At 48.4% G+C, this 27,887-nt stretch overlaps 1 protein-coding gene across 6 annotated transcripts in view; it reads left to right on the top strand.

Moving 5' to 3' along the window:
* MSI2 (musashi RNA binding protein 2) overlaps positions 1-27,887 on the top strand; it is a 379,699-nt gene that overhangs the window by 102,397 nt on the left and 249,415 nt on the right. The gene's annotated exons all lie outside the window — the stretch shown is intronic.

Here is a 27,887-nt window from a genome sequence, read left to right as displayed (position 1 = left end):
TTCAGATGAACAATGTAGATGGCTCGGAACCACCGAAGAAGGGAAAAGGGGAGACCAGGGCTCCTGGGCGCCTACTCTGCATCAGGCGCTGATCTGAAGGGGTTTTGTTTGTTTCATCTGGTTACAAGGTCACGCTGTTCCTGCGGCCATTTAATTTTACCATCATACGATTCCATTTTATAGATGAGGAAACAGAGGCACAGGCTGGTTACCTTAATTTACCCAAGGCTATACAGGATCCAGGTGTTCAGGCTTTATGCCTTCTATTCTGGATATATCATCTCCTGTGCCCCTGGGAAGGGAGGGCGCTGTAGCCTGGAGCTGTTCAGAGGAGAAAACAGACAGAGTAACCACCACAGAGTAGCAGGAAGACAGAATAAAGGGCACAGAAATAAAGTATCGTTAACCAGACTGGTAAATCAATAGACTAATTAAAAATCAAACACCTTAAAACACTGTGGCTGGGTTAATTGTAAACCAGCATTGAAACGTTAAAACTTGCCCAGCCAATGGGTTTGAATTATTAACTGAGCAAGTTAATTTCAAGCCATCGGCTTGGGTAGCTGTGAAAGCTGCCCTCAAAGAAGGGAATTCGTGGGCCATTCTTGCTCGGGCCTGCCTGGTGCCCAAGGTCTTGTTATTGTTGCTGCTGTTTTTGTTCTTAATCGAACTGTCTTAAACATTTAGACAGACCTCACAAATTCAGATAGATTGTTGGAAAGGACAGTTTGAATCAGGAAGGAGTTGGATGACATACATCTTTCAAATGGAAGAAATGCCATTCTGGTTTGTAATAAAATGGAGCCCTGCTGGGAGGAAGGGCGTCTTTAAAGGTCCTTTTGGCTTCCACCGTTTGTTTGATCCGTGATGTTCCTTCCACCTGTCTCCTCCATTGCTCTTTGGTGTTCCTTTCTGCCCAGAGAGACCAAGGTCCTGGGATATGTGTCGTTGGAATTTCGCCTTAAGACAATCAGTTCAGCATTGAGACCTCTGGGACGTTCGTTGATGGCCAACTGGTTTTGTTTTAAGTAAAGACCCTGCTGGACCTGCTTTGATTGTAGATAAAACTCATCAGCAACTAGTGCATCGATTTTCCTTGTGTGAGCTGTATTTCTGACCTATCTGGTGTCACGGATCATACGGGGACAATTAGGGGTGTTTACCTAGAGCCACCCAGGATGCCACCGTCTCGGGGAGTTCCCCCTCATTGCTCGGACATGACTTTACGAAGAGTTAAGAACCAAGTCACAAAGCTGGACTCTAAGGAGAGTGATCGTATCTCCTTCCTGCTTATTTAAGCGTATTGTTTTCCCCCAGAGTTCTTTATAAGACGGTCTCATTTGACCCTCATGAGACTCTTGTAGTTACTATCTCGTATATGACATATGCGCGTGGGTGCAGTAACTTCCCTGAGTGTTGCTGTTTTCTTGTTAATTTGCTAAATGGGCTTTAAAAAGGGAGATAAATGTAAATTTCAGCCCCATAAAATAGTCTCATTTCAAATGCTTGTGACTCAGATTAATTAATTTAAAAGCCGCGTAAACACTACCTCAGCCTCAAACATGGCAAATGCATAGTGTTTGTTCCATTCAGACAGTTGAAGGGGTAAAATTACGAGATTGGTCTATGATAAGAAGATGCATTTGATTCCAACTTGGGCTTTTACAGAAAGGAAAGCTGGGTAGTTTGCTGATTTAGAACATTTATTGCAGATTCTGCTCTAGTCCAGGAACAAAAACTTGGAAAGATGGTGGAAAGCCACAAGAATGAAGCAAAAACTCTCCCTGACTCTACCATTTAGAGATGACCATAGTTAACATGTTTTTTGGTGTGTTTTCTTCCATCCTTTTTTCACGGCAAAAATTATGGCAAAAAATAGACACTCCATATACTTATAAGTTATTTACTAATCTCATTTTACATCTATATCCTGAAAATTTTCCCCTTATAATCCATTATTTTTTATGGTATGATTTTTATTGTCTGCATTGTATTGTGACTTACAAGTTTATATTTTACCAAAGCCTATTGTTGAATCACTTGTTAATGATTGATTATAATTACAAATAACACTGGTGAACATGTTTGTACGTGACCCCTTATCAATATCTTTGATTGCCTTTTTACAACATATACCTGAAGTGGAATTTTGGGGTTAAAGGCTATCGATATTTCAAAGGAGAATTTATGTATATATGTATCTTGAAAAAACAGACATACATAATGTATTAAAATATACATAATGCATATTTAAAAAATATACATAATGTATTATATATACTTGCATATTTATAATCTCCTTATAAAATATATTTTTATCTTAATTGACTCTATAAGGGGGATGGTACTTCTTTATACCCGTGCCAGAAGCTTGAGAAATTAATTAAAAAAAATTAACTAGTTTTTATAAAAATAGATGCACATTTATGGTAAACATTTTATTTCTGCTGCCTCGTAAAGCTTAACTTTGAAAGCTTTGAAAGCCCACTGTTTCTGGGCTCAACCTACACTATATTTATTCTTTAAGCTTCCCCCGTCTTCAGAACAAGGCACATCTGTCTCTTTAGAGTTCACTTGTTTATCTACCTGCTTATCTTCAACAGGCTAACCAGCCCACCTGTCTGTCTTACTTGGTTAACGTTTATCCAAGTTTGAGGATGGAAATAGCTTTCCTCTGAATCAGGACTTTGGGTGTAACCGTTCCATGAAGCCACCTGCACAGACGTGAGGGGGCTCCTTACTGTCCTTTCAGCTCGAGAGGTTAATGAATGTGACTAATTTGGAAGATGTCCAGAAGTATCCAGATGAAAATAAACATCCCTCAAATCTCACTGCACAGAGATAATCATGGTCAATGTATGGATCTTTGGTTTTTTTGGAGGGCAGGCGGTGGGTGGGATGGGAATAGTACATAGAGATAAATAAATAGAAAAAATTTTTAAAAGATTTATTTTATTTTTGAGAGAGAGAGAACACATGTGGGGAAGAGACAGGGGATGGGTGGGACAGAAGATCTGAAGTGGGCTCTGTGTTGACAGCAGCGAGCCCAATGCAGGGCTCAAACTCATCAGCTGTGACATCATGTCCTGGGCTGAAGTTGGACCCACTGAGCCATCTGGGTGCCCCAGATAAACAGAAATTTGAATGCAAGTTGCTTGTTTTCTATTTACTTAATTATACAAAGAATCCATGAGACCATTCTATTTTGAAAATATAAATAATATAGAAACTAATACTACCACTTCCTTTTCCAGAAGAAATTGTAAATGAGTATTCTTCACCACCCTTACCTCCCCCCACCGCCATAGACTGTTCTTCAAAGGAGATGTTCAGCCCCAGGGGGAAGTAGAGTTTCTTGGCCCGCATGCCTGGGGTCCCAGCGTATGATTGGAAAGGCACTACTCTTATTAAGAAAGAGGACATTTCCCCCCTATTTGAGGGGCACTGATCTTACTGATTGCAAAAATAAATTCAGATTAAGAAAGTAAACGGCATCTGAATTTAGAACCCCTAAAGGTTAGGCATGTCAGGGACCTTGGGGACCATTGGTTTCACCCTCTTATTTTCTAGATAAGAAAACTGAGGCCCAGTAACTTAGTAAGTACCTTGTCTCTTGTCATCCAGTCAGTTAGAAACATTACTGAAATTTCAGGGTTCTGGTTTGTGCCTTTCTTTCTTTCTTAATTTACTTTGGGAGAGAGAGTTCGAGCAGGGGAGGGGCAGAGAGAGGAGAGAAAGAGAATCCCAAACAGGCCTCGCGATGCCTGCACAGAGCCTGATGTGGGGCTTGAACTCACAAAACTGTGAGATCATGACTTAAGCCGAAACCCGAGTCTGGGCTTCACGGACTCAGCCACTCAGGCACCCCTGTGCCTGCCTTTCTTCCTTTTCAATGAAGATGTTGATCTACTTTTAAAAACAAGAACAAAGGCCGAGTTTGGGTCTGGTTTCAGTTGCAGAGAGTTGAATCCACTCCTCTCTAATTTCAGCAGAAAGGAACTCGTTAGAGGGCACTAAACTGCTTGCGTAAACCATCAGGTGATCCAGAAAAACCTCTGGGTTGCATTTTTGGGAAACAACTCTTGGAGCTTCGCAGCAGATCTCGGTCTCCGAGTGGCTGCTGCCTCCTCTGTCACCTGAAAACCACTTGGCAAATTGGGAAGCGATGCTACAGCTTTGTTTGGAACTGTAGCCACCCTTCCTACGTCAGAAGCACCGTGCCTGCTGCTGCCTTGCCTCGGTCTCTTCCAGCAAAGTAGGCTCTCCTTGAGGAGTCAGCCCACACCCAGGATGGTGCTGCAGGAGGGCCCAACGCTTCCCCGGATGTGCGGCCGTAGCAAGTAACGGAAGCTCAGAGTCTATACTTACCTTTTCCAGCTAACTGCAAGGGAGTCTGAAATGCTTCTTGGTTTCTCAGTTCCTGCAGAGCAGAAAGACTTGTGGGGAGATGTTGGAATGGATGGTGGACATCGGTTTACCACAAGTCCTCATCAATTTCGTAAACAGATCAGGTGCACTTGAGTTCCACTTTACAGTCATGGAAAGTAGACTAGCAGGGTAGGAAAAAACAAAAATATAGAGGATTGTACAAAATATAAAAGAGATTTAAAAAAAAAAAAAGAAAGGAACGGCTATATACAGAAACATTGTCATGGGATGGGCAATACTACCCTGTATTGTTTTAGGATATGTTTTAGGATTTGAAGTTCTGTTGCATTTTTGCAACAATAGGCATAAGTGGTTCATGGTAATTTAGGGCTTGACCTGACAGTCCATTCAGGCCCAGACCCAGCCCTTGAACTTGTATTGCAGTATTTGTCACAAGACCTTTAACTTACTAATTTTTTTTCTCCTAAACTCTTTCTGAGATTTCCTTTGTCCTCTTGAGGAAACCTTGCATTCCCTCTCAAAATCCAAAATTTAGAAAGATGTTTGTCTCTGATCTGTCAAGAAAACCACTTAACATTTAGTGTACACACCGTTGACATTTGGGAAGTGCTTAGGCAAGATGGCAAACAGAACACAGGTCCTACACACTACTGGAGCGGTCATCTTGGTTTCCATGTCTTCATTGTCTCTGCTTGGGACTTCGTGTCACTCCTGGGAATCCCTCAGGCAGATGGGACATCATTCTTAGCTCTTCTCGGCCATTGTCTGCTTCTGATGTGGCTGCTGAGTGCCTAGTGTTTACAGCCCCAATTCAAGAACACCAGCATGATGACACTGAACATGGGGCTTATGGGAGAGGAAGGAAGGGCGTAATGGATAGAGGGTCAAAATTCAGCGAGTAATGATATGCACTATAGCCATCAGCAGATTTAAGTCCCTGGCAGCCAGTGGTCGGCAACCTTCTCAGGCCTTGAGCTGGTCAGGTGGGTCAGCAACTCTTTCTGAACATTCTGCTTGATGGTGTAGAGCAAGGAGCAGGGAGTGGAGACTGAAGAAGGATATGATTCTGTCTCCAGAAGAACTTCCTTTTCAATGCAGGTGGGTAAGCCCTTTTCAGGTGGGCCCTACTTGGCTTGCATTGGAAGTCTCTGCTGACCTTGCATGACACCTTCCAGACAGGCCTCTTCCTCATCAGGAATGTCACACAGGCACCTTTTTGTCTTCAGCTTTCTCCTTGCATTCCTCCACTTCCTGCGCATGGGCCCTCCTTGCTCGGTGTCCTCTAAGGATGGATGGCCTGGACTTAAAGGCGTTCTGCACCATGTTCATGCCTACACAGGACTGGCAGGCAGTGGGCAGCTTGAAACTGGGGGGAGTCATATACATGTCAGTATAATTGTTAGACTGGGCTGGGTGGTTTTTAGCTCCTTTAGGCCTCGGTCTTTGGGCACGTGATTTAACATCTGGGAACCTCAGTGTCTTCAGCTGTAGAATGGGGATGATGAGGAACCTTAGTTCATTGGATTGCTGGGAGAATTACATGGAATAATGTCCATAAAAAGCTTAGCCCAGAGTTGGGCTGTGGGGGAAGTGGAGGGTGTCACGTGCTCCCTCAGTCCCCAGTTTACTGTTCCTGCTTATCGGACTTTATAGCCTCCCCCGCTTGGGGAAAGGGCCGGGACTCTCGACTACTCTTGGCACCTGTCTCAACAGGAATCCAGCTCTGGATTCTTGACTCTGGGACCCACAGCCTGGATGTGATATCCTTTCCCTCTGCTGGCCCCTTCCCTTTCCACTCTACCTTTCCTCATCTTCCCTGTATCCCTCATTCTACTCCTTTCCTATCCTTCCTCCTTCTCTGTCATTCTAAAATTTGTAGTGTGCTTGACACAAAATGGCACCCAGTCATTGCGTTCTTGGCAGAGAAGATAGGACACACTGACGACAGTGTTCCAAAGAGGTGGTGTAGACTAATGGGTTAGGGGTGTTGACTGCGGAAACACGTTGCGGGGACTCATATTCTAGGTCTGCCATTTACTCTGTGCTTCATTTTCTTTCATCCGTCAAAGGGAGGTAATGTGGTTGCCACCGTGCAAGGTTGTGGCAGGAGTTAGATACGTCGCTGTGGTCAGGTGCTTCTAGTAGTGCCTGACACACAGCAACGAGCCAGTCATACTGGTGAGGATGGAGGTATGTTGGTGGGACACTATGCCATCCTCCTGCATGAGACTTCCGTGAGGGTGAAGGCAGTGCTCTCGAGCATGGATCGAGTCACCGAGCCCACTCCAATCAAGTGTGCTTGGGGACCCCTGGACACAGCAGCCTGGCGGGAACGGGGAGCTGGTGTAGGGAACAAACGGGATGAATTTAGAGGTGGGGTGGCCAAGTTCCCCTTCCTCTTTCCTTCTCCCTTCGTTCGGGTGGCCCTTAGAGCTGAAGGCCGCCTGTCTCCACAGCAGGGGCACGCTGAGCCCCGTTTGCTGATTCCTGCCCTGCTGCTCAAGAATGGCAGACTGAGCCAGCCTGATCTGTCTTGAAGCTTACCCTCACCTGCCTGCTTTCGTTAGACAATATACCATTTCCTTGTCTTCCTGGGAGAAGATTTCTCTTTGGTTGTCGGCCGCTGACCCCAGTGTGGGATTAGAGTCCTTCCTCCCATCCCCCCTCGGGCCCGGTTATAGGATGTCTGAAATAAAGAAATCACGTTTGTGCAACTGCCGGGTGAGCTGCTTGGTGAGTCCACGGGACTGATACGTCCACTGCGTTTTCAGGTGGACAGAGCACATTTACACGTAATCTGATTTGAGCCTGGAAATATCAGGAATGTTATCCCATTTCATAGATGGGGAAACTGAGGCTCAAAAAGCTGGAGTGTCTGGCTCAGGGTCAAACAGCCAGCAGGCAGTGGAGCTGGGAGCCAAACCCAGGTCTGGACCCAGTTTACTGCTGTGCTGTCTGGGTCCTGCAAGAGCCCTCTTAGACTTATTTGTCAATAAGGCTTTCCTGTTGCTTCCGTTCAGTGCAACAAACGTGTTCTGAAATGATGAGTTGACTTTGTCGATGCCACCAACCGCAAAATACCACTTTTGCCACCAGCCAGCGCTCAGATCCCTTCCCCTAGGTAGGGAGTTACTGAAAAAGCTGCATACAGTCAAATGCATCAAGAATGGGCATGTGAGATCTTGACCTCTCTGTGACCCTGTGTTCTGGGGAGGAAGAAACCTCCATCCGGTGCATTCACCCATTGTTAGATGTTAGTTTGTGATTTTTCACTCCACTTAAGTTTTAGGCCACAGGAAGCAGAACGCTGAGGCCCATCTTTGTCTTCCTAACCCCCTTGAAGAGTGGTCTGTTGATGAGCAGCTGATTGGTTAAGCATTAACATTTCAGAAAGAGGGTCCTGACCTTTTGGGCAAATGGTGGCCTCTCATCTGTTTACCACAGTCGAGAATTTCTGCCTTTTGCCTGATGGCACGTTTGCTGCTAACACCTACATGTGAAGGAGAGTCTGCCTTCCCCTCCACTCCCCTTCCTCTCCCCCCGGGAGGGAAAGTGCGTGGGGTCATTCCAGGTATCATTTTGACCCATAAGCGCCTTCCTGAAGGTGGTTGGGATGGAATCAGAGAGGAAGCAATTGGCCGAGCCCGATCTCAGGAATTAGGCTGACAATCTTTAACTCTGACTTGAACCAGGGAGTCCTGTTCCCCATGGCATTTGCTTAGAAATGCTCCTGGTCTGTTAGATTTAACCCTCCGGTGTTGCATCACCGGGGCTGGCTTCCAAGTTGGAATTCTGTATCTGCGGAAGGGCAGGGACTCTGGGGCGGTGCCTGGCCCAGAAGTCCGTGCAGGTCAGCCCAGCCTGGACGTGTGGAGGACCTACTGTGCTCAAGCATTAGGCCTTTCATCTTGGCAGGACTTGAAAGTTGTCTTCTTACCACACCTCTGGTTCTCTGGAGTCTGCAAATGGCAGAATTTGGAAAGAAGTGCATTCTTTTCCTGCTTTCCGTAACTTAAAAACCCTACAAAGCTAATTTGTTCAGATGAGTAGGGCAGAGAAGAGCCCTGCTCTACATAAAGAGCCCTTGTCCTGTTACTGATCCAGCTCCACAGGCTGAGGCATCAAGGAATACCTGATTTAGGTCCTTTCTTAGTTTCTTACTTTGCTTCCCAGGTGTAGGGGCGTTGGTGTGTCAAGCTCGGAGAATGGGTCATTTGGAGAGAAGGTTCCAGCGTGAGCCAGCCTTTCCGTGAGAAAAGATGGCCATGCAGCACACTGAATGCCCCTCTCCCTGACTGTGCTGTAGACTCGGGGCAAGTGGGAATGTAAAATGAGAGCAAACTGCGTTCTCCTGTCACCACACAGGCCCGCCATGTTACCTGAGCGAGTGACTGGCCCTGTGTGATGGGTTGAATGTCCCTGTGATGAGCTCCCGGCCCAAAGTCTGACATTTTTCCAGTGGGGGTTCAGCTACAGCCCTTCCATCCTGCTTTCTGCACACCCATCCTGAGTGGTTCCTTCACTCCTGATCCTTTAATGGACATACCCACCCCCATGCCCTTGAGTTTTCGTGAAACCCTGCCCTCCTCACTCATACATTTGTTCTCCTGTGTGGCTTCGCTTCTCTGTCATCCCACTTTTCTTAGCTTCTAGGTGCTCACGTTTTGAGAATAAAGTAGGAACACCACTGCCTGTCTCTACTACGAACTCCGCTTTCTCCAAACCTTCCTCTGTCTCAAAGTTCAGTCCTCCCTCCCACTCATCCTGGGCTGGGGGAGATGGTGTCTCAGCTGTTACTTTACTGAAGGGTGTCTTTATTCAATTTGACTGTTACTATTATGTGGTGAAGCATTCAATGAAAGTTGTGATTTATGAGATGTGTGTGGCTGTAGTTGTTTATTCATTTTCTTTCTTTCTCCTCCTCCTCCTCCTCCTCCTCCTCCTCCTCCTCCTCTTCTTCTTCTTCTTCTTTTTATTCTTTTTTGCTTTGTCATCTATCAGGGAGAGAAAGGCCAGGCCTGATAATTTCTTGGCACATCCTGTGTTCACTTCAGAATGTCAGCTGTCGGCCTGTCAGGAAGTCACTTCTCGGATTGGGTTCTGCCTCCTTTTGCTTCTTGCCACAGTCTGCCCTGCTTGCAGGCAGAGGCCCTGCTCCGTCCTGCGTGCTGGTGATAAGGGGACGGCTGGACGCTGTGCGGTGAGGAGCGTGGCCCCCCACGTGGCCCTCAGCCTCCCACACTCCTCAGCGGCTGCGTGTCCAGCGCTCTGTCAGCTCTTGATTGCTTAATAGGAAGAGGTAGGCAGGGTCCTTTCAGGAGGTTTCCAGAATTTTCTTTGTTCTTGAATACAGCACCCCCCAATCCTCCTAATCTTTTTTGGCCTGGCCACTTTAGAAATCCTTTCCTTTTTCTTTTCTGTAAAGTATGTGCGTGCTAGATAAAAGGCTCTTGAATAGCGGGCCTCGCGTATTGGATATTGGCTGCTGAAAATAGGCTAATTGGAGATAGAGGCAAGTTGTCACAAAGGTGCCTGTGTGGGGGTGGGGATGATTCCCTGTAAAAATGCCAGGTTGACTTTTTCCACCTCTCCCCTCCTCCTGCTTTTAGTATTAGCTGTTTGCCGAAATGCATCCAAGGCTTCGTGGAGCCCCTACAATAGCATTAACCAAGTTGTGCCCTGAATTCTAAGCACCTGGTCAAGGCCTTATTCTGTGTCTGGAACCGTTCCCGCCGAGCCCCCAGAGTGTGCATAAGTAAGTCTTTAACCCACAGCGGGTGGCCCGGGAGGGGCCGGGAGAACAGACTGTGCACCCCCTTGCTTTGAAAGCGGCAGCTTCTGAAGACAGGCTTGGATTTTGGTTGGGGGTGGGGTGCCAGTGCCCGCAGGGTAGGAACTTGGAAAGCCCTAGCTCTTTCTGGCCCGACGGCAGTGACAGTGAAGTGGGAGCAGGCTGAGGAGCACACAGACATCCGCCAGGCTGACTGGCGCGGGGTCCAGTCACGTGCAGGTTTTCAGACTTTGGACGAACCCTGCTGGCCTTGGAGGCTGATATATGAACCCCTTGCACCAGACGAACGTGGTTTTGCCTGCTAGTCGCTTGCAGTCTAAGGGGGATGATGCTTTTGTGAGCAGCCAGGTTCCTTTGAATTTGGATGTTCTGTCACCCGGGAGAGTCATTGGTTGCCTAGCCATGTACCTGCACGGGTCCCTTTGTTTCTGTCTCTGCCGCCACCTTCCACCAGGGTCTCTCATCTGGTTTCATTGTGGCCTTGTCCCTGGTGGTCCCTCCGCATTGTCCTCCCTGCGCTGTGCTCGCGAATCCTGTTCCCCGCTGCCCACGCTCCCAATTCCAGCCTCACCTGGGCCCTTCCAGCCTTGTGTCACACAGGTCCCCGTGCACCTGCGCTCTAGCCACCGCACGCCTGAGCCCCTCCGCATGTGGATCTTCTCTCTCCAGGCTTCTGGAATAACCTCCCCTTTTTTGCACCGAAAACCCGACTCCATTTTCGAGGTCCTCTCAAGTATCTGTTCCTGCCTTGAAGCGTGTCCTGCTGCTGTGTTTCTCCTAGGCAGTGACCCTGTCCTCTTCAACCCTGAAGCCGTCTTCGCTTCCCTTTGACGGATTAGCATATCTTTTCTCCTGGGCCTCCTTGTCCTTGTCCCCTGGGCCCCACTGGAGGGTTAGATGTCGAGGGCAAGGACTGTCTATGTCACCGTGTCCAGTAGAACGAAGGAGATACACATTGTGCGCTATCCCGGTGCCTCTGGCCACTGAGCATCAGAAATGGGGCTGATGTAACTCAGGGGCTGAATCATTAATGACATGTCATCTTAATTAAATTTAAGTGGCCACACGTGGCTAGTGGCCATCAGATTGGACTTTACACGTGTGTATCTTGCGTATCTTGGTATTTTCAGAGGCTCTAGCCCTGTGCATAGGTACCTTGCTAGTTAGCTGTGTGTTCTTTGCCTGTTTTCCATGCAATTTGATTTCTAAGTTAGATTCAATAAGTTATACACTTGAGCACCACTGATACTTTGGGGGATACAAAGATGAATAAATATGGTCTCTTCCTGCTAGGAACTTGAAGCTCATGGGTAAATATCTAGTGATAATGGGAAGCAGAATGAAATAGAGTGCCACTGTTTGGGAGCAGTTTGCATCCTCTGCAGGTGCAGGGAAAGAAGTCGTTTATGGTGACTGAAGGGGGATGGGGCACTTTAGAATGTTCATTCATTCATTCATTTGTTCAGCAAGCACTTGCTGACTGTCACATATGATCCAGGCACTGGGAACATGTCCGTGAACAACACAGACTAAATCTCTGACCCCATGAAGCTTACTTTCCAGTGGGAAGGAGACAGATGATAAATAACATAAGTAGATCGGAGAGTGTGTTAGGTATGAGCTGGGAGGAGGTCTTGGGGTGCTGGGGTGCAGGTGGCGGAGGGAGGGTGGTTGTTACAGTTCTTAAATAGGCTGGGCAAGGAGGGCCTAGTGGAGAAGGTGACACTGGAGCACAGACATTGGAGTGAGCTGTGAAGGGAGTTCCTGGGTGGGAGGGCAGCTGGAATGAAGGCCCGAGGACGTGGGGCTCGTGCCCTGGCCAGAGCCATGTGACTGCAGGGTGATGTGGAGAGAGTGCGGGAGGTGGGGGGGGGGGCAGGGTAGTTTGCCGCCTGGGAACAAAGGTTAAAGCCTTGAAGACTGAGCTGATGATTTTCACTATCTCTGCAGATGTCCTGTCTCTCTGATTAAAATTTCAGCCTGCACAACCCTCCCCCCACCCCCCACTGACTCCCAGCCCCGCCAAGGACAGTGGTTCAAGTTCTTTTCGTTTCACTTCCCACAAGATTTCATTCCAAGTAGCTGCTCAGAAATTGTGTTAAGGGACAGTGAAAACTAAGGCAAATCTCCCGTGATGAGATTTTGCAAAAGGAAGGGCCTGATAAGATCAGGTCTTTCCTCTGGGTTAATTGTACAGCAGATTCTTACTCTGTTTCTGGGTCTCTCTTTGTGCAGAGGGAGGCTTTGCAGTGTCCCTGCAGGTGGCTCAGTCCCTTTGTTCAAACACATTCCTTTGACCTCGATCATCTTTGGGATGCAGAGAAGGATTGGAGGAGCCATGGCCTATGAGCAGCAGGAAGAGAGTGGAAGACCAAGCAGCCTTCAGGGGGAGAGGGTTTGTGGCCAGGGAAAGGAATGCCACATTTTCCAGCAATGACTTGACTTGTCTCTGGGTGTCCAGACTTGCTGGCTGGCTGGGAAGTGAGCTATCCTGAGCTGCAGGGCTGCTTGGAGAATGAATGTGCAGGATGATCATAGTTTCAAATGTATCCTATTAAATCCAGATTTTGCACAGGAAGACAAGAGGGCCTTTGGCTGAGGGCGAGAGAGGGCTTTTAAAACAGATGGAGGCTGTAAGGTGGCCCTTGGAACTATTGATATTTACAGTGGTAACCAATATAAAAAGGATGTCTGTCTAGAAAAAAAAAAAAGTCTGACTTTTAGAGGCTTTTACCTTTCTAAAGGCAAAGCTGGCCACAGCAAGCATATGGCCGTGTGGCCTGGGGCAGTTCTTCCGTTCACGGGTAGATCTTCAGTGCCATTTGCCGTCCAGAGTAAGGTTTCCCCCAATGAATGCTCAGAACTAACTGCAGACTGCCAGGTCACCCCAGGGCCTGGCACGCCCTTGGGCCTCTGTGGGAGTTACTCGTGGGGCAGCTTGAAGTTTGCTGTTGGGCTGCACCTACTGCTGGTCCTTCATGTACCAAGATTGGTCAGGGACAGTATGCCTGAGATCTGGAGCCGGTGAAACTTGAGAACGGATGCCTCCTTACCTTCCTAAACGTCTTTATGAAACCTCTTTATGTTGTTGGACACCGTTGACCATCCCTTCCATTTGAAGCGCCCTAACTTGGCTGTAACAGTCATAATTGCTCTGTATCAAATGACCCCTGAATTTAGCAGCCTCAAGCACCTATTTTATCATGCTCAGGGAGTTAACTGGGTCAGGAATTTGGACAGGGCACAGCAGGATCATTGGTTTCTGGTTTGCTGTGCTTAGGACTTCAGCTGGGAAGACTTAAGTGTTGATGGTGGTCCGTTGGCAATGGGCTGGAATTATCTGAAGGTTTATTCACTCCTATGTCTGGTGCCTGGGCAGGGATGGCTCCAGGAATGGAGTTCCAACATGGGTCTGTCTGTGTGGCTGGGCTTCCTTACAACATGGCAGCTTTGGGGTAGTTGGGCCGTCTTCCTCCGTGGCTCAGGACTCCACGGTTCGGCTAACAAACTGGAAGGTGCAGCACCTTTTGTCACCCAGCCCTGGAGGTCACACACCATCTGTTCTGCTGTATTCTACTGGCTGAAGCAGTCACAGGCTGACTCATGGTCAAGGGAAGGGGCATAGACCAAGAGGCCATACTCTGTAGTTGGTGAGACAGTTTTCTCTTGCTTCCCTACTGGTTCTTTGGGTTTCCAGCAGACGTTGGGATTCCACCTAGAGCATTCACTCTGGGTCCTCTGTCCTGATCTTTCTCCTGAGCTCCAGGACAGATATACAAAATTGTCTTACGGGCACTGTAAATTTAATGTACCCGCACTGAACACATTTATCCTTCCTCTGCAAACCTGCGTTCCTTATCTCAGTTGGTGACTTCCTCTCCCACATCTGCATCTGGCCCTTTACCCAGGGCTGATAATTTTGTCTCCTTCTCTCTCTTAAATCTCTTCCTGCTTTGTTATGCAAAGGATCCTTGCTTTAGTTCAAGGTCCCTTCATCTTGGGCTATTATGATAAGCTTCTAACCGTTCTTACAGTCTCTATTTGCAAGCGCTCCAACCTCTCTGCCACAGAGTGACTTATCTAAAACACAAAGCTGGCCATATTATTCCTTTGCTTAAAATCGTTGACCCTTTGTCTAAAGGATGAAGGTTAGTCTCCTCAGTTATGGTCTACAAGACTCTTTGTGATCTAACCTTTGCCTCTGTTTTTATCTCCCATCAAACTCTCTTTTCCCCCTGATTTCTGGTACTGCCAAATTGATAGTGCCTGAAACAGTGATATTTCATGCTGCGGCGACTCTGCCTGCTTTTCTTTCTTGTCTCCCTGGAAGACTCCTGCTCATCCTTTGAAACCCTAGTTAGGCATTTCCTCTTTGAAGCCTTCTCTGACTCTTCTGATGGAGTTCAGTGCTGATCCCTCTGTCTTTTTTGCATACTTCTGCCATTGTGTGTCATTGTGTGTCGGCCCCTGAGAGGGCCCTAAGTGAAATTGTTTAGGTTGGGCTGGTGGGAACTAGGTGGTCATTAAGGTCTGGTGTCGAATGGAATTAATCAGGGGCTAGTGATAGAGACCCTGGATGTTGTCCTTGAATCTGTGATTGCTGGGTGTTTCAAGCCCTTCCCTATTTCACATGACCTTTTATAAATGGTTTCATATCCAGAATCATCAATTGTCCTTTTTATATGTAAAGATGCCTCTAACAGACAGATCACCAGCTGTGTGTGTCTAAATAGCAGGGTGAGGTTTCTCTGCCTCCGTCCAGCAGGACCCTCCAGTGCAGCAGTCTGTTCCTGAATGTCTGTTCTTGAATAGAACTTTGGCCAGCTGTTCTTAGGAATGAAGCCTTTGATCTCATTGTGCCAGCCACAGGAAGTGCTCAGAATTACCCACGGGAAAAGAAGGGAGGTGAGGTGGTGCTCTGGGACCTGGACTCATCCACAGACTGGGTAATTCAGGGCAGGAAATCTTCATTCACTCATTTGTTCAGCCCACATTTATTGTGTGCCTACTGTATGCTAGGCAGCCTTCTAGGTGCTAGGTATACACTGGTGAACAAAACAGACAGAAGTCCTTAACTTCAGGAATCTTCCATTCTGGGGGTTGCTTGGCCGTGGTCCTCCCTTACACGGCTTCCCTTTCGGCGGGGGCGGAGCGGGGTGAGGGTGCGTCCTGACTGCAGTGCGCTGGCTGTGGAGCCCCAGCTTCAGTACCTTTTGCACAACAGGCACCGAACACATGTTTGTGCTGGGGAATGACAGAGTGTTGTTGGACAAATGAGGTCTAACTGGGCAGATTGTTCTTCCTTGAGGGAAGGGACTAGATTTTCTTAAGCGCTTGCCAGGTGCAGAGCATCTTCCCATAGAAGACCCTGGTCTTCCCGGATGAAGGGCCCTTCCGAGAGACTGTGCGCCATTTGCTGGGCCGTGTGGCTGATTTGACAGCTCTCTAGAGTGAGCTACGAAATGAGCCCTCCATGTTCTGGCTGACAGCTACAGGTCCCCAGTCACCTCTTTGCCTCAATAAACATCCAGCCCAGACCAGTTAGCTGGGTTGGGCACACTGGAGAACATATCTTTTTCTTTCTTTCTTTTCCATTGTTTGGTTGGCCTAGTGCAAGGGTTTTAAATAGAACAGACAACATGACTATAAAACATCTGTAACACTACGCATTTAGTAAAGTTCCTGCCAGACTGCGTTCAGTTTGATTGGTGATGTTTTTGCTGCAAATGTTGTTTCCTTTCCCCGCCTTGCTTGTCCCTCTGGAAAATAAAGTTTTCTGTTCAGTGAGGATTTATCGAGATATGTTCCTGGCAGGAGGAGAGCACAGGCATATTAGGATATGGGTGTAGCAGAGAAATATTACGTCCGAAGCCTGGTCAGTTTTATCTCTTCTAGAGAATGACCTTGCTATGTGGAAAAGTCTATTACTCTTCATAAAGTAAGGAGCTATCTAGGGCAAGGCAGATATAAAGACATTGCTTTGCATTGGGATGGCATCCATTTTACTGGAGCACCATCGGCCCAGGGCCACTGCTGGAGGTGGGCTGATTCAGCGTGGTGTCTGAGAAATCGGAGAGATACAGTATCGATCGTAATGAGCCATTGGGTCTGCAGAGTATGCTTCCTTTTCCAAGTACTTTTCTGTCTGTTGTGTAGTCTCTGGGGACAGGCAGGGAAGGTTTGATCCCCACTCATAGCCAAACAGATAGAGATGACGTGACAGGTAGGGAAGGGAAGAGGAACTTTTGGTGCCTGTCATTCTGTCCCATGCTAAGCACATTTCATGTGTTAACTCTTAAAAAAATTTTTTTTAATGTTTATTTATTTTTGAGAGAGAGACAGACAGACAGATGGAGTGAGACAGTTTGAGCAGGGGAGGGGCAGAAAGAGAGACACACACACAGAACCTGAAGCAAGGTCCAGGCTCTGAGCTGTCTACACAGAGCCTGACACGGGGCTTGAATCCACGAACCTCGAGATCTGAGCCAAGCCGAAGTCAGACGCTTAACTGACTGAGCCACCCAGGGGCCCACATGCTAACTCTTTTAATCTTATTCAGTAGGAGAAACCCAAGGTCAGAGAAGCTCAGTTAGGGTCAGGGTCATGTAGTACACATGTGATTGAGCTTCCTGGGTTGCTCTTCTTTCTACTCTATCATGTGGCCGGTTCAGGGTGCTCGGATTTAGAAAGATTGCCTTCCATCCCTTTAGAGCTCAGACATTTCATAAATGGCTGAAAGCCTTGCTTATAATTATCTTGGTTTCTCTCTTCACTGCAAACTCTCCTTGGCTCCCCTTTTGCCCTCAGAGGAAGTTACTAGTGGCAACTGGCAGGGGCCATACAGCACATCCTGGGGAGGGTGAGGAGCGGCAAATTTGACTTTTTTTTTCTTGAAAAGTAAAATTTATGACCTAACAGATGGCTAAGTGTGTTTCCAAAGACGACCATGCCAAGGGTGCAATGTGCTCATCTCCCCTGATGCCTCCCTGACCTGCCCCCACCTACCCTCCCCCCCCCAACCTGCCCTAGCCCTGAGGTCTCTGGAACAGTGGAACGGTGCAGAGGGAGGACCCTGCTGATGGGAAACTGACCCCAGTTCCACACTGGGCACTAGAACTGGTGTCTCTGTGCCTTTCCTCTGGTGCTTGCTTTTCTTCTCACTCTTGCCCAGGCCTCCTTGCCAACATCTAGCATGAAATGACCCATCCCCCATGATGGCCCTGCTTTTCTCTGTTGCAGCTTGAGTGAAGAGTGGCTTCCCTGTTTCAGCCCCTGGCCTGTAGGGCCTTCCCTGTCTGGCCTGGTCCCTGTCATCCCTGCATTCCATTGCCACCTTGACCATAGTTGCTCAGGTCCACTTGGAGCCCTGCAGTGAATGTTGAAAATACTGCTGCTCCTGCTAGGGAGGGGGGGGTCCTTCTCTCCTTTCTTTTCTGGCTGCCCACTGTTGACCTTCAGGCTGCAAGTCATGCCTGGCCTTGTGCTCCCAAAGCCCCACCTTGCTACCATAACACAGCCTTTTACTTAACAGGAAGCTCCTTCAGAGCAGACACCAGATCTCCTTCCACTTAACATGCAAAGAGCCTAGCACAGTACTTGGCACACAGTAGGTCCTCAGAACATCTTCGATAAGAGAATGAATGACTATGTCTTGCCACCAGAGGCCATTCTCTACAGTTGTCTTCTTAGACCCCTTGGTCTCAAGTGTCACTCTCCTGTAATTCAGTAGTCACTTTTTGAGGACCTACTATGTGCCAGATGCATTCACACACATCTTGCGATGCCTACGGCAGCTCTGGGGCACATAGTTATTGCCCCAACTCTACACATGGCTTGCCTACAGTTACACTAAAGAAGTGACTGAGCTGGGACTCAAGCCGGTGCTCCCTGGTTCCCGCGGCTTCTCCTCGAGCCCTGCTGGCACAGTAGAATCTTCTGGAGAATTGGAGAAACTTCTGGAGAAACTACTGATGCCCAGGCCTCATGGTGGACCAATGAGATTGGCGTCCCGAGGGTGGGGCCGCCGTAGCTAGGTTTACAAGACGCCCCAGGAGATTCTGAGGTGCTGCGGGCCGTGCTCCGTGTGCTCCCTGCAGCCTGGCCCAGCTCCGTGGATTAGGTAAAACTTGCTCATCAAGAACTGATTGCCGGTGCATCTAAAATATGCTAATGAAGGTAATCAAGGCTAAGGGTTAAGGCTGCCATTTGTTCCTTTCATGAAATCAACTGGAGGGTTTGGGGGATGGGCTGCTCCGGCTTCAGAGCCTTCCTGCCAGCAAAGTTTGTATGCTTTCCCTCCTCAGAAGAGCCGTGTGGTTGTTGCTGTGGAGGAACAGGTCACGTCTCACTGGATGGGTTCTAGAAGTTTCTTTGTCTCAGGCCGTCTTTTCCAGAATGCAGAGTACAGAGGACCCCCCCAAGCTTGGTTTTCCTCAACTGAGCTTTATGCCTTGGCTCCTCAGCCTAGAGGTTTCCTTCCCAAGAGCCCTGTGGAGGAGGCAGGACCCCTTGAGGCGGTCGGCGAGGCATGGGTGTTTACTGCTGGTTCCCGCAAACTTGGAAGTGCTGGTGGTTGCTACCTAGGTGACCTGAACTGGTTTAGGGAGAGAGCAGTTTGGGACTTAGGAAAGGTACTCTGAGCACATCTCTACTACCAACCCACCTCCTCTGGCCTCAAGATGGCTGCTGGCCCCTCTCAGCCAGCACTTGGGTGCCAAGGAGGCTGGAGCAGGGTGAGAAGCCCCTCAAAGGGTTAGTGTTAGAGGCCTGGGCTCCTGCCCTTGTCGGCGGGTGCAGGAACTCCTGTGGGCGGCCTTCTTGGAGTTCTAATTCCATGTGTGCTGCCTCAGTTTATGTTACCTGGGCCAGGATTTTAGGCCCATTTTAAGGGGGCAAAGTGACGACCAGAACTGGTTAAGACAGTTGACCTAATCTCTTCTGACCCACCAGGGTGGTTCATCAGTCTGCCTCCGCCTACACAGATGTGCCTGAAAAGGCAAGCCGGTGGACGGAGGGGACGTGTATGAAAGTCACGGTCATTGTTTGGTTTGGCTCACCACTGTAGGCCGGATCACCTGGGACCTCCGCTTTAGCTCTGGGGCCCCGTGACCGTCGGCGTCAGCGTTTCCAGGGCCGGGCCCTCGGGGAGGCATCCTCCAGGTCTTCAGGAGGATTCCGCCAGGCTCCGCGGTGGGAGTGATGGGAGCAGGTGGACGGAACCTCGGTCACTGCAGCCGCGCCCTCCCGCTGGCCCTCCTGTCCCACCTCGGTCTGAGATTCGCGAAGAATCGCATGGGCTGCCTCCTTGGTATGCAGAAACGGCCGGCTGCTGTGCACGCTCAGTAACAGGAAAGGGTACTTACTTAATTTCACTTAATACAGCTGCTGTAAAAGATTATGGGTTTTAATTGCATCTGCGTATCGGCAATCTTTAGAACACTGGAGAGAGTTGTCAGGGCCTCCCGTGACTCGCTCTGTGGCGAGTACTAGGGGGTGGGGGCTCCAAGAAGGACAGAGTGACGGAGAGACTCCCCATGGATGCAGAACAGCTTGGGTGCCCGGCGTTGGGGTGACGGCCAGCCAGCCACCTCGCTCAGCAGCAGTTGACGTGTGGCTCGTGATCCTTAATTTCCTGTGCTTTCCAAGGCAACGCTCCATCTCCGCACCGTTTTCTCTTACCTCCTGGAGCCCCCTGTCTGAGTGCTCCTTCGAGGATATTACTCTCTGATACCAATCTGTGGACAGGTCACCCAAGCGAGCTGAAGCTTTCCCCCCACCCTGCAAGGGTAGGAGGAAGTAGTATTTTTAAATTAGCCTGGGAGGGAGCCAGGCAGAGAGGGCTTTGAGTTGGAGGTGGGGGGCGGGCATTGGAGACAGGCTGATCATTTCATTGCAAGATCACGCTCTCCTTCAGGTGAGTTACTGTTGTTTTAATCAGAGGTAATGTTGTAACCCGACTACATCGGATAATTGTGTGTAAATTATATTCCAGCCCCATATAGACGAAGGCTTTTTTTTTCCTTCCAATTTTAAAGCTATTTAGAGGGAATGCCAAATTGTAGCCTGAACCCTAGTGGTCTCCGGCTAATAGGTATAGGTGGGGAGAGAGAGCTCTGAGAAACATCTGCAGTTATATTTATAATTAGTTTCCTCTGAAGTTAAATTAATTTCTGCAGTTGGCAACACTGAATATTGTTGCACCTTTGTCCAGTCAGTGGTCAAGCAGGGGTGAATCAAAGCCCGTGGCGTTAGCTGGTGGGTGAAGCAGTGTGGAAGAGCGCACTTTCTTGAGCACTTGGGTTTATTTTAAGACCTTTTTGCAATCAGACTCTCGATTTAGGGATCTTTTTGGCCTGTCATAAAAAAAACAGTTTTGTTGGGGTATAATTCATATGCCATACAATTTACCCATTTAGGAGTACAGTTCAGTGTTGTTAGGTATCACAGAGACATGCACCGTCTCCACAGTCTCTGTTAAAATCTTTAAAAAGATTTTTTTTCATGTTTGTTTATTTTTGAGACAGAGACAGAGAGACAGAGCATAAGCAGGGGAGGGGCAGAGAGCAAGGAGACAGAGAATCCAAAGCAGGCTCCAGGCTTTGAGCAGTCAGCACAGAGCCTGATGCGGGGCTTGAACACACAAACTGTGAAATCATGACCTGAGCTGAAGTCAGATGCTTAACTGACTGAGCCACCCAGGTGCCATTCCACAGTCTATTTTAGAACCTTATCATGACCTCGGAAAGAAACCCCATACTCTTTACAGGCATCATCACCCCCTCTCCCGTAGCCCTGAACAAGCCCTAAGTTACTTTCTGTCTCTATAACGTTCCCTGTTATGAGCCTGCATATGAATGGACACCTACACCACATGTGGCCTTTCATGATGGCTTCGCTCACGTAGCGTCATGTTTTCTAGGCTCACCCACATTGTAGAATATGTCAGTATTTCGTTCCTTTTGGTGTCTGAATACTATTCCATGACACACATATATCACACTTAATTTATCCATTCATCCTTTTAAAACTGTTTTAATTTTTTGATTTTTACAATGTTTATTTGAGAGAGAGAGAGAGAGAGAACACACAGGCGACAGAGTGTGACCAGGGGAGGGGCAGAGAGCGAGGCAGAGAGTGAGGGAATTCCAAGCAGGCTCCACACGGAGTGTGATGAGCGTGGCCTGCCTTCCGTGGGAGGGCAGGTGCGGATTGTCATAGGTGTTGGTGTATCGTCTTCCTCCTCCTTGATGGTGGGACTTCCCTGTGGGCTCCCGCTCCACGGTCACCAGGCAAGGCAAGGCCAGAGCTGTCGTGTCCTTCATATCCATTTCTTGGGGCTGCCGGAGCAAACCGAGGCAGCTGGTGGATCAAAGCAAAAGAAAGGTCTTCTCTCCCAGTTCAGGAGTTTAGAAGTCTTTAATCAGGCTCAGCAGGGCTCATTCCTTCCAGAGACTGTGGGGCACTGTCCATGCCTCTCGCCCAGATATCGGTAGCTGCTGGCACCTCTGGGTGTTCCTTGGTTAGTAGACATGTCACTTACTTCATGCTGTGGCTCCATCTTCACATGGCGATTCTGTGTAAGGACACTAGTCATTGGATTTGGGCCCACCCTTTACTCAGGATGATTTCATTTCAAGATCCTTGACTGATTACATCTGAAAAAGCTCTGTTTCCGAAGACCTAGGTGGACACAGTAGTCAGCTCGCTATGGTCTTTTTCCACATGTGATCGTAGAATCATTTGGAGAAGATTCTGGTACCAGACCTGGGTTCTGGTTTTATCTGCTAAGTGAGTTCGGCCATTGGATTCAGATATGATGGAGTTGGTAGCAAGAGTTAGTTTAGAGGAGGAGGGAAGGATGGGAAAAAAAAATACCAGGAAAACTTGGGAATTTTAGAGGGCACGTTCCTCGGAGGAGACTCTGGGGAATGGAGTTGTGGAGTTCGGGACTTCGGTGACCCCATTTAGCGTGTTGATAGTGTCTTTGCCGTACAAAGATTGGGCTTAATTCTCAGACGCAGAGAACCAACGCACAATTGATGATAACCCACAGTTTTATCCTAGAATCTGAAGAACAACATGTTCACCAGTTTCAGACGCTGGGATGGAATCGTATGGTATCTGCTAATGTGTCCATTCTCCCATGTCACGTCACCTTCTCTTTAACCAACACATGAGCCACCTTGCTGGGACTTGACTTTTCCATCTGCATAATGGGGATGGCAGACAGGTTTGCAAAATCCTGCCTGGCCCTGCTGTTCTTTCTTCTCGGGGCTCTCTCCCCCTTGGGGCTCCCACAGATGGGGGAGCTTCTGTAGATGAGGCCTTGGGCAGTGGAGATGGCTCAGGGGTTTTCCAAAGAGGGAATCTGAGCTTTTGCAGGGGCATGGCGGTGGCAGGAGCTGACTTCATTTCCCTGGCCTCCTCTCCTACCCGTGCAGGGCTCTGCGGAGCCGCTTCCTGCCTTTCCATGCATCTGTCAGGATGAGAGACATTTGCAGTTACTGTTGTTTTCCTGTGTGACAACTAATATCTTTGGGGCAAAGCTCTTGGAGCTAAGTTTTCTCCGCCAATCTCATTCTTCAAAGGAATTTCTCTTTTAGTACCACCCAGCTTCTGCTTTCAACTCTCTCTCTCTCACACACACACACACGCACACACACACACACACACACACACGCACACACACTCACATTCATCTACTTTATCCTCTTTTATAAAAATACAACCAGTGGCCCCACTCTGAGTGACCATTTCAGATGCAAACACAGTTTTTTAAAGGGATTTTTTTGAAACTTGAAAAAAAAAGCAGCTCTCTGGTTAGAAGCAGGAAGGTGGAGTGTTCTTTGCAGCTCTGGTTAGCAGCCGGCTTTGGCCAGTTGTGATGTGTAAATAGCAATTTTCCAAACTGGAATGGATGCTGGGGTTTTCTTTGTGGAGCCAAGAGGTGTGGAGAGCAGTGGTGTTTAGTTAAATTACGGGTCTAAATGCAGAATGTGCAGCAATGATTTGTGAGAGCCGGAACACTCCCCCCTCTCCATGCTCCATGCACACGTGCATGTGCGCGCGCACACACACACACACACACACACACACACCCCACTTCCCAGAGTGCGGCCCTAGATTATAAAATTAAGGGCATCTGTTGTGGGAGGTGGCTGTCCCCAAGGGGCGTAGGGCTCTTGGTGGATATCTGGTGTCTCAGAGTGGAAAGCATTCGCATACAGAGTGTTTTCTGCAGCCGATCCCCCTCCACAAACTTCATGCAAAGGATACTTAAGATCAGTTTCCTGGTGGATTTTGGAGCGAGCCTTCTCCGGAACAGATGGGTGGCTCGTTCCATTTGGGTGCATCGCAGGGGCCACCTGGGGCCGCCTGGGCATTTTGGTGTGCAGCGGCCACCTTCCCTTGCTTTGTGTGGTTAAGTAGCATATTGGTGTGAAGGTTGTGGGTTAGGAAACAGTTACCCGAAGGGCCTAGCACAGGAAGAAAACACAGGTGGCTGTCTCCACTGTGGGCAGAGAGGGCTTTTTCTAATGGAGAGGATGATGGAGTCAGGGAGACGAGTGGGTAACTTGTCCTGCTCAGAGTTGCAGAAGAGGGTTAAAGTTCGGAGGGTGCTGGTTGGTTCCGGGGGCAAGTAGAAGCCAAGACTAAGGGTCACGACTAGAGAGTTACCCCAAGTGCACGCTTGCGCACATGCATGCTGGCGTGCACAGTCGGACACAGAAACTTTGATAGTATTGATGGAAATTTGAGGACCTCCATTTAGTCCCACCAAATGGGAGAGCCTGGACACAGCAGGCAGCCTCACCCCTGTCCTGCCCTCCTCAGCAGGGAGAAGGGAAACAGAGGGAAGGATGTGTGATTCTAGACTCCTTTGCCTGCCTCCAGTGTCCCTCTTCAGAATGCAAATCATCAAGCAGTGCACAGTCCATTTAGCAGCGCTGCCATCAGGATTCCCAAAGTAAATCACTCCTATTTCCCCCATTGTGCCCCTGGCGGGAGAGGTCACCGTGCAGAGCCCTGTCGCCCCCCAACCGTGCTCTCCTCTCCCAAAGCCAAGACACTGGTGAGCAGCTAACCGCCTGTTACACATCTTCCCACTGGCCTTTTCACGTCTGGAAGGTTTTGATTAAACCAGTTTCCTTGTAGTGTTTGCTGAAGGGTGGAATCCATCACTGTATCTGAGCTCGTTCCTGGAGAGGATGTTTTAGTAACTTCGGACACTTTGGTGCAGTGTCTGGGGCCTGGGATTTCTCATCCTTCTAGAAAGAAAGTTATTTTAAAGATTTTTTTTTTTTGGACTGTGTAGATTTATAGCTGGGTTTGCGCCCCAGTGTTTAGGGCTCTGTCTTGATAGGTTTACGGCTGTTAAGCAACGTAGAGGGTGTGAGAGGGGACTTTTCATTTAACCAGTTACTGGGGAACGAACATTCTGTTGACTTCTGTTATTTGGAATGAAGACATGTTACTCGTTTAATTATCTGGGTCCATGTGAACATTTGGAATATAAATAGGGCCTGCTCTACACCCACCTGGCTCTAACCAATGTATAAATGGGACCATAGGGTTTATTTTACGGAACGCTTCTCCAGAGTGTCTTAAAGTTCAGAACGCCACTGGCGCATGTTGCATGTTTATGGATCAGATTAGTGTTTCTTTATAGACAGTTAATTACTTGGCTGGGTAGAAAAAAAAGGAAAAAAAGGAATGAAAAATCTAAAATGAAACTATTGGGAGTCTTTGCCCATCTGAAGTCACGTAGAGAGGCAGGAAAATGGTTTTGAAATTACAGTGGAAGAGAATGGGGGCGCCAAGAGTTGATATATCAAAGATGATTTTTGTGCAAGGTGTCTCTCGCCGCACAGTTATTCTGAGCTTGAAGGATGAATTTAGTAATTGACTTTGGATTCAGTTACAGTGACCACTTATCTAACATCTGCCTGGTGTCCTGCTAGACACTTTGGCATATGTTATTTAATTTAGTCCTAATAGGAACCTCGCGTGGTAGGCTAATTATTATATCTCCACTTTATAGTGGATTAAATTCCACATTGTACTGGAATGTGGGCTCCCACACCTAGCACTTCACGTGTCAGTTGAGTGAATACATTAAGCAAGTTAGATGGTAAAAGTTGGCGGTCAGTGAGTGTAGGGAGAGGTTTAAGTCTGGCAAGGGATGCAGAGTTTCATGGGAAGGTGACCTTGCTCCACCAGGGGGAGCAGAATAAGATGCCCAGTAGTTAACGAGAGGTTCTTGGAGTTGGCACTGGGTGTGGGTGGGATCTTCGTAGAATGTCCTCCTATACCTTATCTTCTCTCGCCTCCCATTCATCTGAAGAGAGCCGAAAAGCAGTAAATCACAGCTTTGAACACGCATGCCTGGCTCTCACAGCCAACAGGAAGTGTGTGGCGTTGCTAGGACAATGTCCTCTTAAAACAGTGCAGCAAGTCCACTATAGGGACGTTCCAGATGAGGTTCCGTCAACGGGCTGTGGTGGCACATGTCCCTTCCGGAAGCTGCTAAGCCAAAGTGTGAGCTCCTTGAAGTCTGAGAGTCTCCTTTCGTGGCCATGGGACTTCCTGACTGGTGGGAGTTTGGGGTCAGGTGGGATTGGCGCGCTGGTGCAGGACTTCACACTGCAGAGTGCGGGATGAAGCCTCCGGGGAGCGCCCCTCAGCACACAGCCTGCCAGTAACCACCCAGGTGTCACTGAGCCCCCAGGTGTCACTCAGCCACGGCATTCTTGTTTGTTTGTTATATTTGTTTTTGGGATCACGCAAGTAGGGGAGGGGCAGAGAGAGGGGGACAGAGCCTCTGAAGCAGGCTCTGCGCTGATAAACTGAGAGTAGTGAGCCCAATGTGGGTCTCGAACTCACAAACCACTGGATCATGACCTGAGCTGAAGTCAGATGCTCAACTGATGGAGCCACTCAGGTGCTCTGGACAGGGCACTCTTGTAGGAAGTAAGGTGGTTGGTACATTCCCTCAGCTAGTGTGTGTCTGCCTTGGGGACAGTGTGAATCCTGGTGGCCATGACCCCTGTAGTTAGCCATCCTGTATTGAATTGTAATAAACATATATGACATTGTGGGGGGGGTTTTGTCTTATTCATTTATTTTGGATTTTCAGTCATGCTTATATGTGATTTTTAATATTTGAGAGAGAGAAGGCACGTGGGAGAGGGGCAGAAGGAGAGAGACAGACAGACAGAAAGAGAGAGAGAGAAAAAGAGAGAGAGAGAAAGAATCCAAAGCAGGCTCCCTGCTTAGCACAGAGCCTGGCTCGAGGCTCGATCCCATGACCCTGGGTTCATGACCTGAGCCAGAATCAAGAGTCAGCTGCTCAACCAACTGAGCCACCCAGGTGCCCCCTTTAGTCATGCTTTTATTTGAATGGTTTCATCAGACATTTTCCCCTCAGCTTTACTGAGGTGTTCTTGATAAAACTGTTAAGATATTTAAAGTGTGCAAACATTATGATTTGATATGCTTGTGCACTGCGATAGACTTTCTCCCATCAGGTTAAGATATTGGGCTTTTACCATATGCGACCCAATTCGTGAGACCCTGTACTCACTGAGGTTTAAAATTTTTATCTAACATTTAAATAAAAAATTTTTTATGTCACATTAACCCCCCCCCCCATACATACAGCTTAAAACTCAGAATAAGATTCATTTTCTTGTTTCACTTTTGGCTCCTACCTGTGAGTTTTGGTTCCTTTCCTGAACCACTTGTATCATGGAACTTCTCACTTTGCATTGAAACTGGTGGAATTCTGAAATGTGACCACGTTTGTTCGTTTTCGCATCCACCGAACATTTCCGTGTGGGCTTCTGTGTGCCTGGCCCTGGACTTGGCATTATGGAGGGTGCCGAGAGGAGTCAGCAATTCACAGTCTGGGGGAAAAAGCAAAAAAGACCAGATTATCAATGACTTCTGCTCTCGGTGGGAAGAAGCGGGTGCCGGGACTGGTGGGTACAGTGTTAGGGTTTCAGAAGAGATGGGGACAGCTTCTGGAAGTGGCGGCCATATAGGTAGTTCACATTTTCGAGAGGGTCTCTGGGTCTCGGAGGATGGTTACAACTTGCCATTGGAGAGTTAGGCCTGGAGAAGCATTCTCCAGGAGAAGGATTTGTGTGGACAAAGTGGGGGATACCTGGGGATTAGCTGGGCTTGAGGGAGCGTAGGGCGACTCAGGGTGAGTCATGGAGGGATCAAGGGGGGAAGGAGAGCGAGGGCCACGCTGGGAGAGTGGCCCGCGAGTGGGAGGTCAGCCTCCCTCTTGCTGGCAGACATAAGCCAGCACCCGGATGGCTCGGGGTACACAGCCCGCCCATACACTTGAAGGATGGGTGAGTTTCTTCTTGACCAATTTTATGGTACTTTCTGGGCAGCAGGTTTTTATGCACGTAATTCCATTCACGCGTCTTTGAACGTGCCAACCTTCTCTTTGTGCTGGAAATCGGAGCGAAGCGGTGTGTCAGGGCCGCAGAGGTTCCCAAGTCTACTGTGTGTCTGTATGCACCTCAGGCTTATAGACTGTGGCCCAGAGGCCTGAGATACCCAGAGTGCCCGTCTCCAGCATTCTGAGGTGTCTAAAGGGCCCGCTCGGGGCAGCTCGAATTTCTCTAGAATTGCCTTCCTGGAGAAACGTGGAGAGTGGGTTGTTTCAGCATCGCAGCGAGCGTTGCCTCAGATA

This window comes from Suricata suricatta, chromosome 17 (genome assembly GCF_006229205.1).
Source record: "Suricata suricatta isolate VVHF042 chromosome 17, meerkat_22Aug2017_6uvM2_HiC, whole genome shotgun sequence".
In the NCBI taxonomy this organism is placed as follows: domain Eukaryota; kingdom Metazoa; phylum Chordata; class Mammalia; order Carnivora; family Herpestidae; genus Suricata; species Suricata suricatta.
The sequence above is the reverse complement of the archived record's forward strand: the minus strand, read 5'-3'. Positions and strand labels throughout refer to the sequence as shown.